Here is a 12383-nt window from a genome sequence, read left to right as displayed (position 1 = left end):
CTGCTTTCATAGCATCCCAGACTGGCTTGTGTTGGAAGGGACCATAAAGCTCATCCACCTTCCACTAGACCAGATTGTTCAAAGCCCCATCCAAGCTGGCCTTGCTATTACTTCTTCTCATAAGATGCCCTAAGTTAAAAGAACTGTATTTCTATCCCTGCCAGAGGAGCTCATCGGGTTTAGGCTTTTAGATCACAGCTATTTCTGCAATCTGCTTTTAGTGCCTGGCACTTCAGCCTTACTCCTGCATGTAAGTCAGTAGCTGACACTGCTGTTTAGCTGAGGAGCAGACCTTACACAATCCAACCTGCTTTCTGGAGAAAGCCTACAACATGTCTTAACAAAGCCACATGATAAGTACTGTAAAGAATTGCTTGCTCAGAGGGTGATTTTAAACTGGGCAGCTCCAGACTGGATTCTCCCCCTTTAACCTCTTCTGAAGCTCAATTTCCTTATTCATGCATTCAGAAAACACAAAGGGATTGCTGTGACCACACTGGATTTGTTTTTACTTTGCTGCATGGCACCCTTGAGTGAATAACGATTACTGCTATTTCATCACCCCTGTGTTGTGCATCAGCAGAGTCCCTGCCAATACCCAGCTAAACGTGTAACAGCCACGTTACCACCAACACAAGCATCAATTTTGAAGCACTGACCTGCAAGATGGGACTGAAAGTACTTTTCTTGCTCTTATAAACTGCCAAACTAAATTGTGTTTCGTTTATACATGAATACAAAGCTGATTCTTTCAGTTCCAGCACCCTGAAGAGGAGGATTCGTGACTGAATGTATTTGTGTAAACTAAATTGTGTTTGTGTGAACTATGTCTTCCCTGTGAGGGTGCTGAGGCGCTGGCACAGGGTGCCCAGAGAAGCTGTGGCTGCCCCATCCCTGGCAGTGTTCAAGGCCAGGCTGGACACAGGGGCTTGGAACTGCATGAGCTTTAGGGTCCCTTCCAGCCCAAACTATTCTATGTATCAAAGTAAATGCATGTGACCCCCCCCCCCCACTTCTCCATGTACCATGCAGCTTCCTGAGAGATGTAAATGGGTTTTTGTTCCCCTCCCTATAGCTTTAGGCCATCATTACCCAGCAACACTTCTATGTGAAACTTCTCACCCGCTCCTCGCAGTTGGTTCTCTTGGCCGTGCTCCGCAGCCCCCGGCGCACAGGGGCAGGCTGCCAGGGAAGCTGTGTGCCAGCAGCACAGATCCTGTTCAGTCACAACCTGCGGGAGCCCCACGGACAGCCGGGCTGGGCAGCTCTCTTGCTTCAGCTCAAGAGGAAAAGAAACCAAAGCCAGGAGCCGAGTCCCTGTTAACGCTCGGCATCAGCGCAGAGAAAACGGGGATTGTGCGCTTCTTGTTGTACCAGACACGGTTTCACAGGGGACTTGTCCTGGTTTAGGGAAACATGTGAAGATACAAGTGTTTGGCAAGAAGAGTACAAGGGAAGATCGCTGGTGCCGAGCTGTTTGTACACATCAGTGCAGGGCACTTGTGTGGAGTGGAGGAAATCTCCAGTTACCTGGAGCTAAATGTCACTTACTCCGGAGGAAAGCAGGAGCAGGGGTCTGTGTAGATATGAGGAAGGAGTGTCTCAGCAGGGAGATGAGCACAGCATGGTGCTGGAGCTGTACCCATGGCTGTTCTTTGCCTTAAAGCTGCCTGATGGTGCAGCTGGATGGAGCATTTTCCCTGCCAGGATTAATGCCTGTCCTAGGACAGGGACAAGGGCTCCCGGCACCAAGGACAAGTGACAAAGAAGATTACTGTCAAATAACTTGTACCAGAACCCAAAGATCTGCCCAACAAGTGCAGCACCTATATATTAGCAAAACCTCTTTTCCATCATATACCACTCTCTAGGACTGGCCTGGTCAATTCATGGAGAGAGCAGAAATGGTATCAACCAGGTCAAGGAGAAACTGGAAACAAGAGCCCTGCTCCATTTCCACCCCAAACTCATGCTCAATGTGCTTCAAAAGCCTCCCAGAGCAGTGCAGTACCTAAATTCCAGAGCACCATTCCTTTTTTACTACTACATTTATTTGTGACTACCAATGGTCACAAATAAATGGCCACGAAGCAGGGAGAGGAGTTACAGGGTTGAGGACGTGCTTCCCTGAAATAACACAGCAAAGCAAGCAGGGAGCAGCCTTGCTGGCACGAGGGATTGCAGGAAAATTCCTGCTCCTGACACAGCCTTTGCTTTCATCCCCTGGGAAATGTCCCCTGGCATGTGGCTGTAACGCACGAAGGCCAGAGCACAACTGATAAAGGAAGCATTCTTCTGGGAGACGTGCATGTGTCAGCTCCACACGTGCCTGCCTGAGCTCAGATTAGACACAGCCCTCAGGAGGAAGCGAGCAAATGCAGGGGGACATTTCACATTAAAGTATCAGCAGGACTATGGGCTCTCCTCTGTGCTCAGGTCAGGGTTGAAGAAAACACAATTAATACAAAACCAGAGCCTGTGCGCCACTGTTTTATCCACAAGCCACATCTAACACATCAATGAGATGTTGCCTGTCAGCGTTAGAAAAGAAAAACACAACCCTGTGAGCACAGAGAGGGGACGTTTGGTTTTTACACTGGGACTCAGGGAGCAGCAAGGCAGAGCTGCAGCTTGCTTGCGGTGCCACCTCCAGAGCCTGCTTCAGTTTCAGAAAGGAAGAGAAAATACAGCTCAGGCCCCCCAGCACCCACCTCTTCCCCTGACTGACTCAGCAAGATGAAGGAGATCTCTTGGAATGCACTGAAGAGATGCTATTTCCTTTGGTTAAAACCAAGATTAATGTCAGGGCTGCTGCAGAGCTTCGCTGTGTCACTAACCAAAGCCTCCCCAGAGCAGGGGACATGGCCTGCTGCTCCACCTTCCTGATGGAGTTAACTGGCAAAGTAGGTAAAAACCAGAGAAATTGCCAAGGGGACTTTGCTGAGCTCCACTGGAGCCTAACAAACCTGAATCAAGGCATCCCCACAACCTTAAATTTCCTGAAGAAGCAAAGCTATACAAGTAAAACCAGCTTTTCCCTCATGTAACTGCTTTATTCAAAACATGTTATAAGCAGTCATTAGATCACTCAGCTTACAGGCTCAGTGCAGATGAATATGTATTTAATATATCAAATTTAGAGATTCGTCACTTTAAAGGGAGTGAAGGGACCTTAAAGCTCACCCAGCCCCAACCCCTGCCACGGGCAGGGACACCTTCCACTAGAGCAGCTTGCTCCAAGCCCCTGTGTCCAACCTGGCCTTGAACACTGCCAGGGATGGGGCAGCCACAGCTTCTCTGGGCACCCTGTGCCAGCGCCTCAGCACCCTCCCAGGGAAGAGCTTCTGTCTAAGATCTAATGATACTATTTAAGATATAAATATATATAAAGATGCAGAAGATATATAAAGATAAATGAGGGGCTATATAGAGTGCTATCTGGAAATGTGAGATAAAGAGAAGTTTCTGCCTTAAATAAGCAGCAGCATTTTTTAGTATGTGTTTTGTTGCTGATCCTGACATTGAGTGACACAGTCACTGGCTTGGAAATCAAGCAAGTTTACAAGTTGCAACTGTATTAACTCCAGTTTGACACCTTCAATCTTCTGCAGTTGCTTCAATAGATACAAACATTGCTCTGAAGTCTAATTGTACTTGTGTCCTTCCAATAACACTATTTCATAGTTTTCCTAACCATAAAACTTCCCAATATCATAAATTTGCCAGAGTAACTACAGTGATGATCTGTCAGCTCCAAAGGATAACAGAAAACAGACCACTGCAGGGCTGCTCCTACTTACGCGCTTAACAAGGAAGTTTCCAATCTGGACCACAAAAAGCAACTTCTATTTATCACATGCCCAGTGAAACAGGGCTTACCTTCCTGCAAGAAAATCCAAATGCAACGTCCTTTTAGGACTGATCTTATTTCTGCTTCATGTGCTGACTTCAGAGCAAGCTTTAAACAGAGAGATTTCTGCCTGACACAGAAGTAAATGAACAAAAAGCGTCCAGCCCTTCCAAGAGAACTGTCAGGTCTACCCAGTCCGGGGATACCTGAGTAATCCATTGAGGAGAGGAAAACCACAAAGCAAAACCAGAACAGTACACCAGCAAATGCCCCAGGGTTTTTCTTTTCTCATCCACCTGCCAGCAGCACACTCCAGTAGGTGTGTACACAAGGAGGAAGGAGGAGAGAGGCTGATGGCAAACTGCAACCCCCCCATCTCCCTCTGCCTGGGGATGCCAAACAAAATCCTCTTACTCTGAGCCAAGAAATAACTCAGTTATCTGTGAAGAAAGATAATTTCTTTGGAAAACAAATACATCCTCCTTCCTCCACCCCTCTGAGACTTAGCTGTGAAATGTCTTAAAAGAACCCATTTTGAGCACAACATCTGGAAGCTGCAGAAATAAGACCAATGCAGAGTACTTTGAAGAATTCAGCTGTGATTTCACTTGCAACTACTCCAATCCCTTCTTTTTTTAACAGGAAAATCCTTTGCCCAGATGAGGCTGGACAGAGATTCCTAAAAATCACAGCAACACAAGAGCATCTTCCTGAAAGCACTTGGAATCGCAGCAGAGCATTGCAACTGCTGTGTGGAAAGTGTTCCCTCAAGCTTGCAGCTCTGTAACACAGCACACGTTCCTTCAGCTGATAAAGAGAGGTGCAAAACTACTAACAGGAGCTGAAGCACAACTCCACCTCCTCCCTGTTTAATTTCATCTGTATATCAAAGTACTGCTATGAATAAATGATTTTGGTGGGTTGAAGACTGGAGATCAGGACAGGACAGTTCAAATAAACCACTTGCAATTAATTTTTATTAAGTCATAGCTTGGAAGTTGATGGCTCCCAAGCTCCTGCCGCTTGGAGGATTTAATAGAAGCCATTAATATCTTCAACCTCCATGGCAAATAGGAGCAAATGAGCAATTACAGAGGTGCTACAGATGGGAAAAAGAAAAATCAGATCACGAAGCATTACATAGGTGCTAAGCCATCTGAATAGCACTTTTATGTGCAGGGGGTAACCCAACTACTACACAACCCACAGAGCAATTACACTTGGATCTGGTAACAGCCCACTGCACTTCGAGGCAGGATTTTGACTGGATGCATAAACATGTTTGATATGGTTGAGCTCTCGGGCAATACACAAGATGGTCCATCCCTGAAGAAATCAAAGCAAAGCCTCTCAGGGGGAATTACTTTGCAGTGTGTTACCAACCCTCTGCAAACACGAAGTCTGGAGCCTTCAGTACAAGTTCACAGCCACGTCTCAAGAGGTTTGCTCAACAAAAGCAAATACTCAGAACTTACTCTTTCATTTTTAGGACTTGGATTTTGTTTGTTCAGACAATACCCTCTCAGGCTGACCTGGGTAAACCTCAAATTAGGTATCCAAACATCATCATCTTTTCCAAGGAAGAGCCCAGATTCCTATGTTTCTCCTTGAGCCTCTACAACACAGCACCAAAAGTAAAACTCAAAGTCAAAGCTGTAATTTTATCTTTGAGGATAAAGAGTTCAGGCTCTTCTCTTGTTATTTTAGCTCCTGGATTTTGCAGTGAAATCAAATCTGCTTTTTGAAAGACATTGGGAATCCAGGAGCCTGAGCATGTGCCTGACACTGGAATTCGGATTTCCGTCTGGTTGATCTGCACGTGGCAATGGATGCTCTATGAGTGACAACAGCACAAACACACAGGGCACAGGCTGCATCTCCAAACACCTTTATGGATAATTACAAGCTCCGAAGCCCCATACACCAATCTGAGCTTAAAAAGGGACATAATCAAGACAAATTACAACTCCACTGTGCACTGAGCTCTATCTACACACACAAAAATGTATCCCAGGTCATCAGAGAGCTTCCCTTCCTCTGAAATGCACCCACCAGCTGGAAGCTGACCGCATGTGGAAGGTGAGTACTGTAGGCTCAGTAATGCAAAGGTCATGAGGATTAACCTTGGGGCTGCCAACTTTCTGCCCTTCCAAATGTCAAAAGACAGATTTGGCCTGCTGTACAAATGGATTACTTTGACAAAAGGGATCTGAAGGAAGGATATTTCAAGTATTCAGGGTTTCTTTCCATGACACAAAGCAGATTCAGCCCCTTTATCTCATTCAGATACTTCCATCCTGCAGAAATCTTGCTCTCTCAGCCATTCCTGGCTGCTGACAGATGCTGGATGATAAGCTTCATTCTTCAGTTTAGAAAGAAGGGAAGAAGCATTTTTCTGGTTTCTTATTTCAGTTGTTTCCTGGCACCCTTTACAGCACTGTCAGGATGAGGAATGGGATCCTTTTAGCAGTGCATATTCTTCAAGACCTGTCTTGCTACAGAAAAGGAAAGCAGAGTCCTTATGTGGCATCACAGAAACTTGAGCAAGCCCTCAGAACTGAAACACAAGTTTCATGGATGCTGCCTGACTGTATCATAAGTAGAGATTAGGAAATGGTGTGAACTGAGCGCAGAAGGACCCAGTCTGTGCTAGACCAGCCCCATACAGCACTGCCAGGCACCAACCTGGAGACTTCCAGTGCCTAAATAGGTTACAAGAAACCTGGAGAGGGGCTTGGGACAAGGGCCTGTGGGGACAGGCCAAGGGGAATGGCTTTAACCTGCCAGAGGGGAGACTGAGATGAGCTCTTAGGCAGAAGCTCTTCCCTGTGAGGGTGCTGAGGCGTTGGCACAGGGTGCCCAGAGAAGCTGTGGCTGCCCCATCCCTGGCAGTGTTCAAGGCCAGGTTGGACACAGGGGCTTGGAGCAGTGAGGAGCCAAATACCAGCACAGTGAAACCCTGACTGCACATCCCTCACTTTGGGGTTTCACCCTCCACAGCTGCAGAAACTCCTGACGCTGAGCACCTCACAGAAGCTGCTGCTGCTCTTCCAGAACTATCCCAGCCAAGGTCAGAATGAAGAGCAGTGGTTTTAGCAAGAATTTTGTCTCATCATTTACTCCAAGTGTTTTATCAGACCATGTTTTTTGAATACTTCAAAGAATCAGAATCTATTTTTATACATTTTTCAACCTGCCAGCCCCTGCTTACCGTCAATTTTAAGCACTGTGAGATAGAGATAACAAATGAAGGGGATACCTATAGCCCATTATAAACCACTGAGAGCAACCTTAAACACTGCTAGCAATAACCTATTTGCAAAAGGCAGTGTGTCCTGAAGCTCCCTGCACCATCTGAGAACTATTTTAAAGCGTGCTCCTGTTGACAAATAAGGACACCCCAGTATGGCAGAAGCTGGTGGCAAACTACATTTTTTGTGATAGCTCTTTTGAGAGAGGACTTGAAAGCAAAGACTGAGAAAGGAACTAAAGGGTGGATATGAAGACAACAAGCAGGAGTGACAGTGGAATGAAAAGGGTGTGAAGAAACCGGGTAAACTTAGGGCTTGGATGTGTCAGAAAGGGAAAATCAAAGCTTACAGACTAACAGAGAGATAACCAGGTGGAAAAAGGGTAGAATAGATGATATATGATTGAGATAGGAATGGAAGCATGGAGAAGGTGTTCTTAAGTAAGCTTTACTGTGATTCTCCAGCACAAGGAACTGGTAATACCAGCACATTTGGGCTCAACAGATCCGTACCCCTTTTACCTTTGGGGGTCCCTCATGAGCCTCAGTCTATATAGAGTTCTGAAACCAGCAAAGGAGCAGAAAAATATTTATTGTGGTCCAGCTTATATAAGGAACATGAGGAGTCCAGGAAATTCCCATGGGATTTTTTTATCCCCTCTATAATCTCCATATGGAGTATGTTTAGGATCCCTTAGGGAAAACAACTGCTCTGTGTTTGTTACAACAGTATTTTCAGTGCACATCTCTGGAGGCAGCTTCTGAATTCAAGCAGCAAATTCCTTCCCTCTCCCCCCTCAATTCCTTTACCAGCACATTGTGTCTGGGTGCTTGAGGTCAAGTGTCATAGTTTAAAAAAGCAACTCTCTCAAGCTTCCAGTTACCTCCCTGTATCTGAGGAGCAGCAATGGACCTTAAGAGCCCACCATCTCTGTTTCAACTACTGCAGCTCTGCAGTCGTAGCTTTAAGACACTGTCCATGCACACACTTCTCCCACTGACAGAAGTAAAAAGCCTCATACCATTAGTTACCTGGTTTAGATGGGGAATAAGAATTAATCTTCCTTAACTGCTGGAACTGAGTCTGAAGCACCTGCACCATTAAACTTCACACAGTCTCCCCAGGAGATGCTGTTATTGCCTGAGACTGAACATCAGGGCTTCATAACCATGAAGCTGCTATCACCTGCACACTACAGGACAAGAAGCTACAGCATGGAACATGTTAGTTCTCTGCATCATGTGAGCACCCTGTCCATCCCAAGGATGGCACTTTGTCATTGGAACACTGTTTCCACCTTAAATTTCAGCATTTTAGTCCTTGGATGTTTCATCACATACTGAAAGCTGGGCTATGAGATGCCAGCTCCACCACTGCACCACCAGCCTGCCCACTCCACCCCATGGTGTGCAAACCTCAGTCCTCACCTAGGAGCCTTCCCTTGTATTACACCCTATAAGACTCACCAAGCTTAGACATCTTCTGTACAGTCTTCCCTGTTTTCAAGGAAGAGACATGCTTCTTTCTGCTTCTGTGGACCATGACAGTCCACAAGGGATCTCAGTCACCAGGTAACTTGCACAGCTACAGCTCCCAGTGCCCTTCTCCATGGCAGCACTGCTGGAAATGACCTTTCTGCATTGCCTTTTGATCATGGTCTTTGGCAGAACCAACAACAGCCCAGAAATAGAGGTGGTTTTATCTCTAAGATCCCTTCCTTGCAGCACGTTGCCCCAGTAAGTCCAACTGTTGTGTTACCGTGTTATGTTGCTCAGTATTTGCATGTTCATTAATTTTGGCAGCTTGTCAACTTTTCCTTAACCAATTCAACCCAGGCAAAGAACACAGTGACTTCATGGCTCCTCTTGGAGAAAAACCTGATAGAATTTACAGGAGATGAAAGCAGAATATCAGTTGCCTGCAGCGATCCTCCTGCCACACACCACAGACCTGCATCATGCAGTGAACAAGTGCAAGTTTCTCAGAGTTAAGATGGGAAACCCCAATTAAGCAGGAAGCATTGAGCAACTAAGAAGCAGGGCAACTACAAAACACCTTCTGTTCTCAATTATCATAAGGAAAGGACACTAAGAAACAGCCTGCCCTCATATGGGATGAGACCACAAGACTTTTGTTTTAAGGCTCCCCTCCAAGTTAGAACAAAACAGACAGAAAAGCAACCCCCCAAACCACACTAGTAGCTTTATTAATCATTCCTAACTCCTCATATAAGCTTACTGCAAATTCAGCCTCTGCACTTATGCCAACTCTGATACCACTTAATTGCTGGGAGCATAATTCAAGTGCTGTGCTAGAGGCTGTAGAACACCAGCAACACGTCCCTTCATCTGCCAAAGTGGGACAGCAACCTGCAAAGACACCACAGTAGGAACAGAATCTCTTACAGCAGAGCATTTACTTGCTTTCAAGTGTTTTACAAGGATAGGCCAGATCATCAATAGCCAAATTCAACTCCTTTTCAAACAAGATGGAGCAGGGGAAACACTACAGGGTTTGTTCCTATGCAAGAGCTCCTTAGAGTTAGCCAAACTTGCTAAAAGCATGGATCAACATTCAGGAAAGGAATAGGATCTTCTTAAGTTCTCAAAACAACCATTTCAAGTTTTTCCTTCTGTTATGCTGGAAGCTTTTCATTCATTTTTTTCTACCACAATTGCTCAGAAGCACCAGAGGGCACAGGGACAGCTGAGAAACCTCTCAATATGCTGCCACCAAACCAAAGACCCTTGTAGCTGCCCTGGAAGATGCACATTGTATGCACCACATCCTAAGGGGGGCGTGGGCATCCCTCACCTTCTCAGGGAAGGCTTCAATGCTCTCCAGGGGGTGGGAGAAGGAAAAGGCACAGAGTGCTGTGGAGTCCCCTTCTGCCACCCATCACCGGGCCTGGATGGGGCAGGAAATGCAGAATGCTTAAGTACCTGCTGGTCGCAGTCTATGGCACCAGGCATATTCATTCGCAGCACAAACATCCAGCTGATTACTATGTCTTACCCTAGGCAGTAGATCCCAAAAGGCAAGGAACCTCTTTTAACAATAGCACTTTCCTTCTCAATAAGCTTTTCTGATGCACATCCTGTATCTGGATCTTGTGCATTACTGCAAATACAGCTTCTTATCAAAATAAACAACTGGAACAAGTCTAATGCTTTGTGCTTTCCCATTTTGCCTATGTGGAATAAGGCACAGTGGACCAAATTCACTCAAAATCACAGAATCCCAGCCTGGTTTGTGTTAAAGGGACCTTAAAGCTCATCCAGCTCCAACCCCTGCCACAGGCAGGGACACCTTCCACCAGAGCAGCTTGCTCCAAGCCCCTGTGTCCAACCTGGCCTTGAGCACTGCCAGGGATGGGGCAGCCACAGCTTCTCTGGGCACCCTGTGCCAGCGCCTCAGCACCCTCACAGGGAAGAGCTTCTGCCTAAGAGCTCAGCTCAGTCTCCCCTCTGGCAGGTTAAAGCCATTCCCCTTGGCCTGGCCCTACAGGCCCTTGTCCAAAGCCTCTCTCCAGGTTTCCTGCAGCCCCTTTAGGCACTGGAGCTGCTCTAAGGTCTCCCCTTCAGGAGCCTTCTCTTCTCCAGGCTGAACCAGCCCAGCTCTCTCAGCTCTCACAAGCCCAGCTCTCTCACTCCTACAATAACATTATAATCAACAACAAAGCTTGTCATCACAGTTCTGCTTAAATCAGTCTTCTGAAACAGAACAACCCAACTCTTTCCCCAAGCCCCAGGGATTCCCACATCCTTCTGCATTAATTATTTACTCCCCATAAATTTTAGTTGTCAAACAGCTTTGCAGTACAAAACCAAAGAAAGGGAGGGCTGTACGTGGGATGGCTAAAGGTCATGAGAATGATTTATGGGAGGGCTTATGCCTTTGTTGCAGGGTTTGATGTATCATTATTCTTGCAACTACATTTCAAAGGTATTGTTTTCCTAAAGGCAAATCCTATTTCCTTTCCTCTAACTCCACCATGTTTCTAACTGAAATTAAGTTAGCACTTAACTATAGCAGAACAGTGTAATTTTAGAACTGTATCGCTTCGATTTGTGTTATTTTTATACTCACAAGAGAAAGAAAACCTTTAGTTCCACGGAGCCTTTTGTCATGACAAACCACAAAGATAATTACTAGGAAGCTGCTCGGCTAAAACCTCCCAACTGACTGCCACTGGGAAGCCAGACAAACACCAAAATAACAGCTCAAGAACTGGGATTACTGGAGCCACAAAACACAAGATCTGGAGCAGAAATAACCACCAGCACCCTGTAACTATCAGTGCTCTTGTTTCGGTGACCAGTATGATCCATGGAACAAGGTGGGAGGTGACTCCATGTAGTACATTACCCAAAGGCTATGTTAACTATCAAGAGCCTGTGCAGAGATTCATCAAGATATTTGTAGCTAGGATGGGTTTTAATCAGAAGATGATTTGAAATACCTACTGCAGAACCTCTTCAAGTTCCTTTGCCAGTAGAATGGGGACCCAAGAACTTATTCTAACCTGCCAAAGGCAGATATTTAGAGAGCTCAGTGTAACTCTGTCCTTTCCCCAGGGTCTTAATTATATTCTCACTTTGAAAACCAGCTTTTAAGAGATCTTTCATCTAACCACAATTTAGACGACAATGCAACCACAGAAATAGCATTCTGTACCTTTCCACTGGAAACACAATGCTCAAACCATCTATGTCAACCTGAACCCTCAGAAAAAGCCTTTTAGTCCACAACATAAATAGGGTTTCAGAGAAAGAAGAAATTCTCTGTTCTGCCATTTAATCCCCCTGAAGTTCTCTATGTGACGCAGATGCAGAAATGAGCAAACTCATTGCTAATGGCACATGGTCACGTTGCAGAATGGGGGGCGAGCATCCAGAAATCCTCAAGCCAACACAGCAGCAGTGCAGTGGTTCAGCTTGGTGGGGGAGGATGACACAGGACCAACACACAGGCTCAATAAGCCTGCTCTTTCTTACCTCTGCTCTTGAAAACCAGCAGGTGGTAGCTTGCAAGTTAAGTAATAGAAAATAAATAGTTTGGCAAAAAATTACAGCAGTGTTTACAGAGGAAGAAAGGAAGGGAATGAGCAAAATGTGCTGCCAGAAACATAGAAGTGCCCATATTTTAGCATGACATAGGCTTCAGTAAAGACAGAGGTAACAGACAGCTTGGAACAAAAAAAGCAACCCACGAATGCTTTGCACCAGAAGCCTCCTGAGATGTCCAGATTAAGCAGAAGCTCCCCTCCTCTCCTCCCCTTT

General features: G+C 45.8%; 2 protein-coding genes across 3 annotated transcripts in view; both read right to left on the bottom strand.

The window, feature by feature from the left end:
* RPL12 (ribosomal protein L12) overlaps positions 1-12383 on the bottom strand; it is a 136450-nt gene that overhangs the window by 17132 nt on the left and 106935 nt on the right. The window lies entirely within an intron of this gene.
* PNPLA7 (patatin like phospholipase domain containing 7) overlaps positions 1-12383 on the bottom strand; it is a 124840-nt gene that overhangs the window by 36687 nt on the left and 75770 nt on the right. The window lies entirely within an intron of this gene.

This window comes from Pezoporus flaviventris, unplaced genomic scaffold (assembly GCF_033815535.1).
Source record: "Pezoporus flaviventris isolate CSIRO_AGI_PZ_B2104156 unplaced genomic scaffold, CSIRO_AGI_Pfla_v1 ptg000154l, whole genome shotgun sequence".
NCBI lineage: Eukaryota > Metazoa > Chordata > Aves > Psittaciformes > Psittacidae > Pezoporus > Pezoporus flaviventris.
This window is presented reverse-complemented; position numbering and strand designations above follow the sequence as displayed.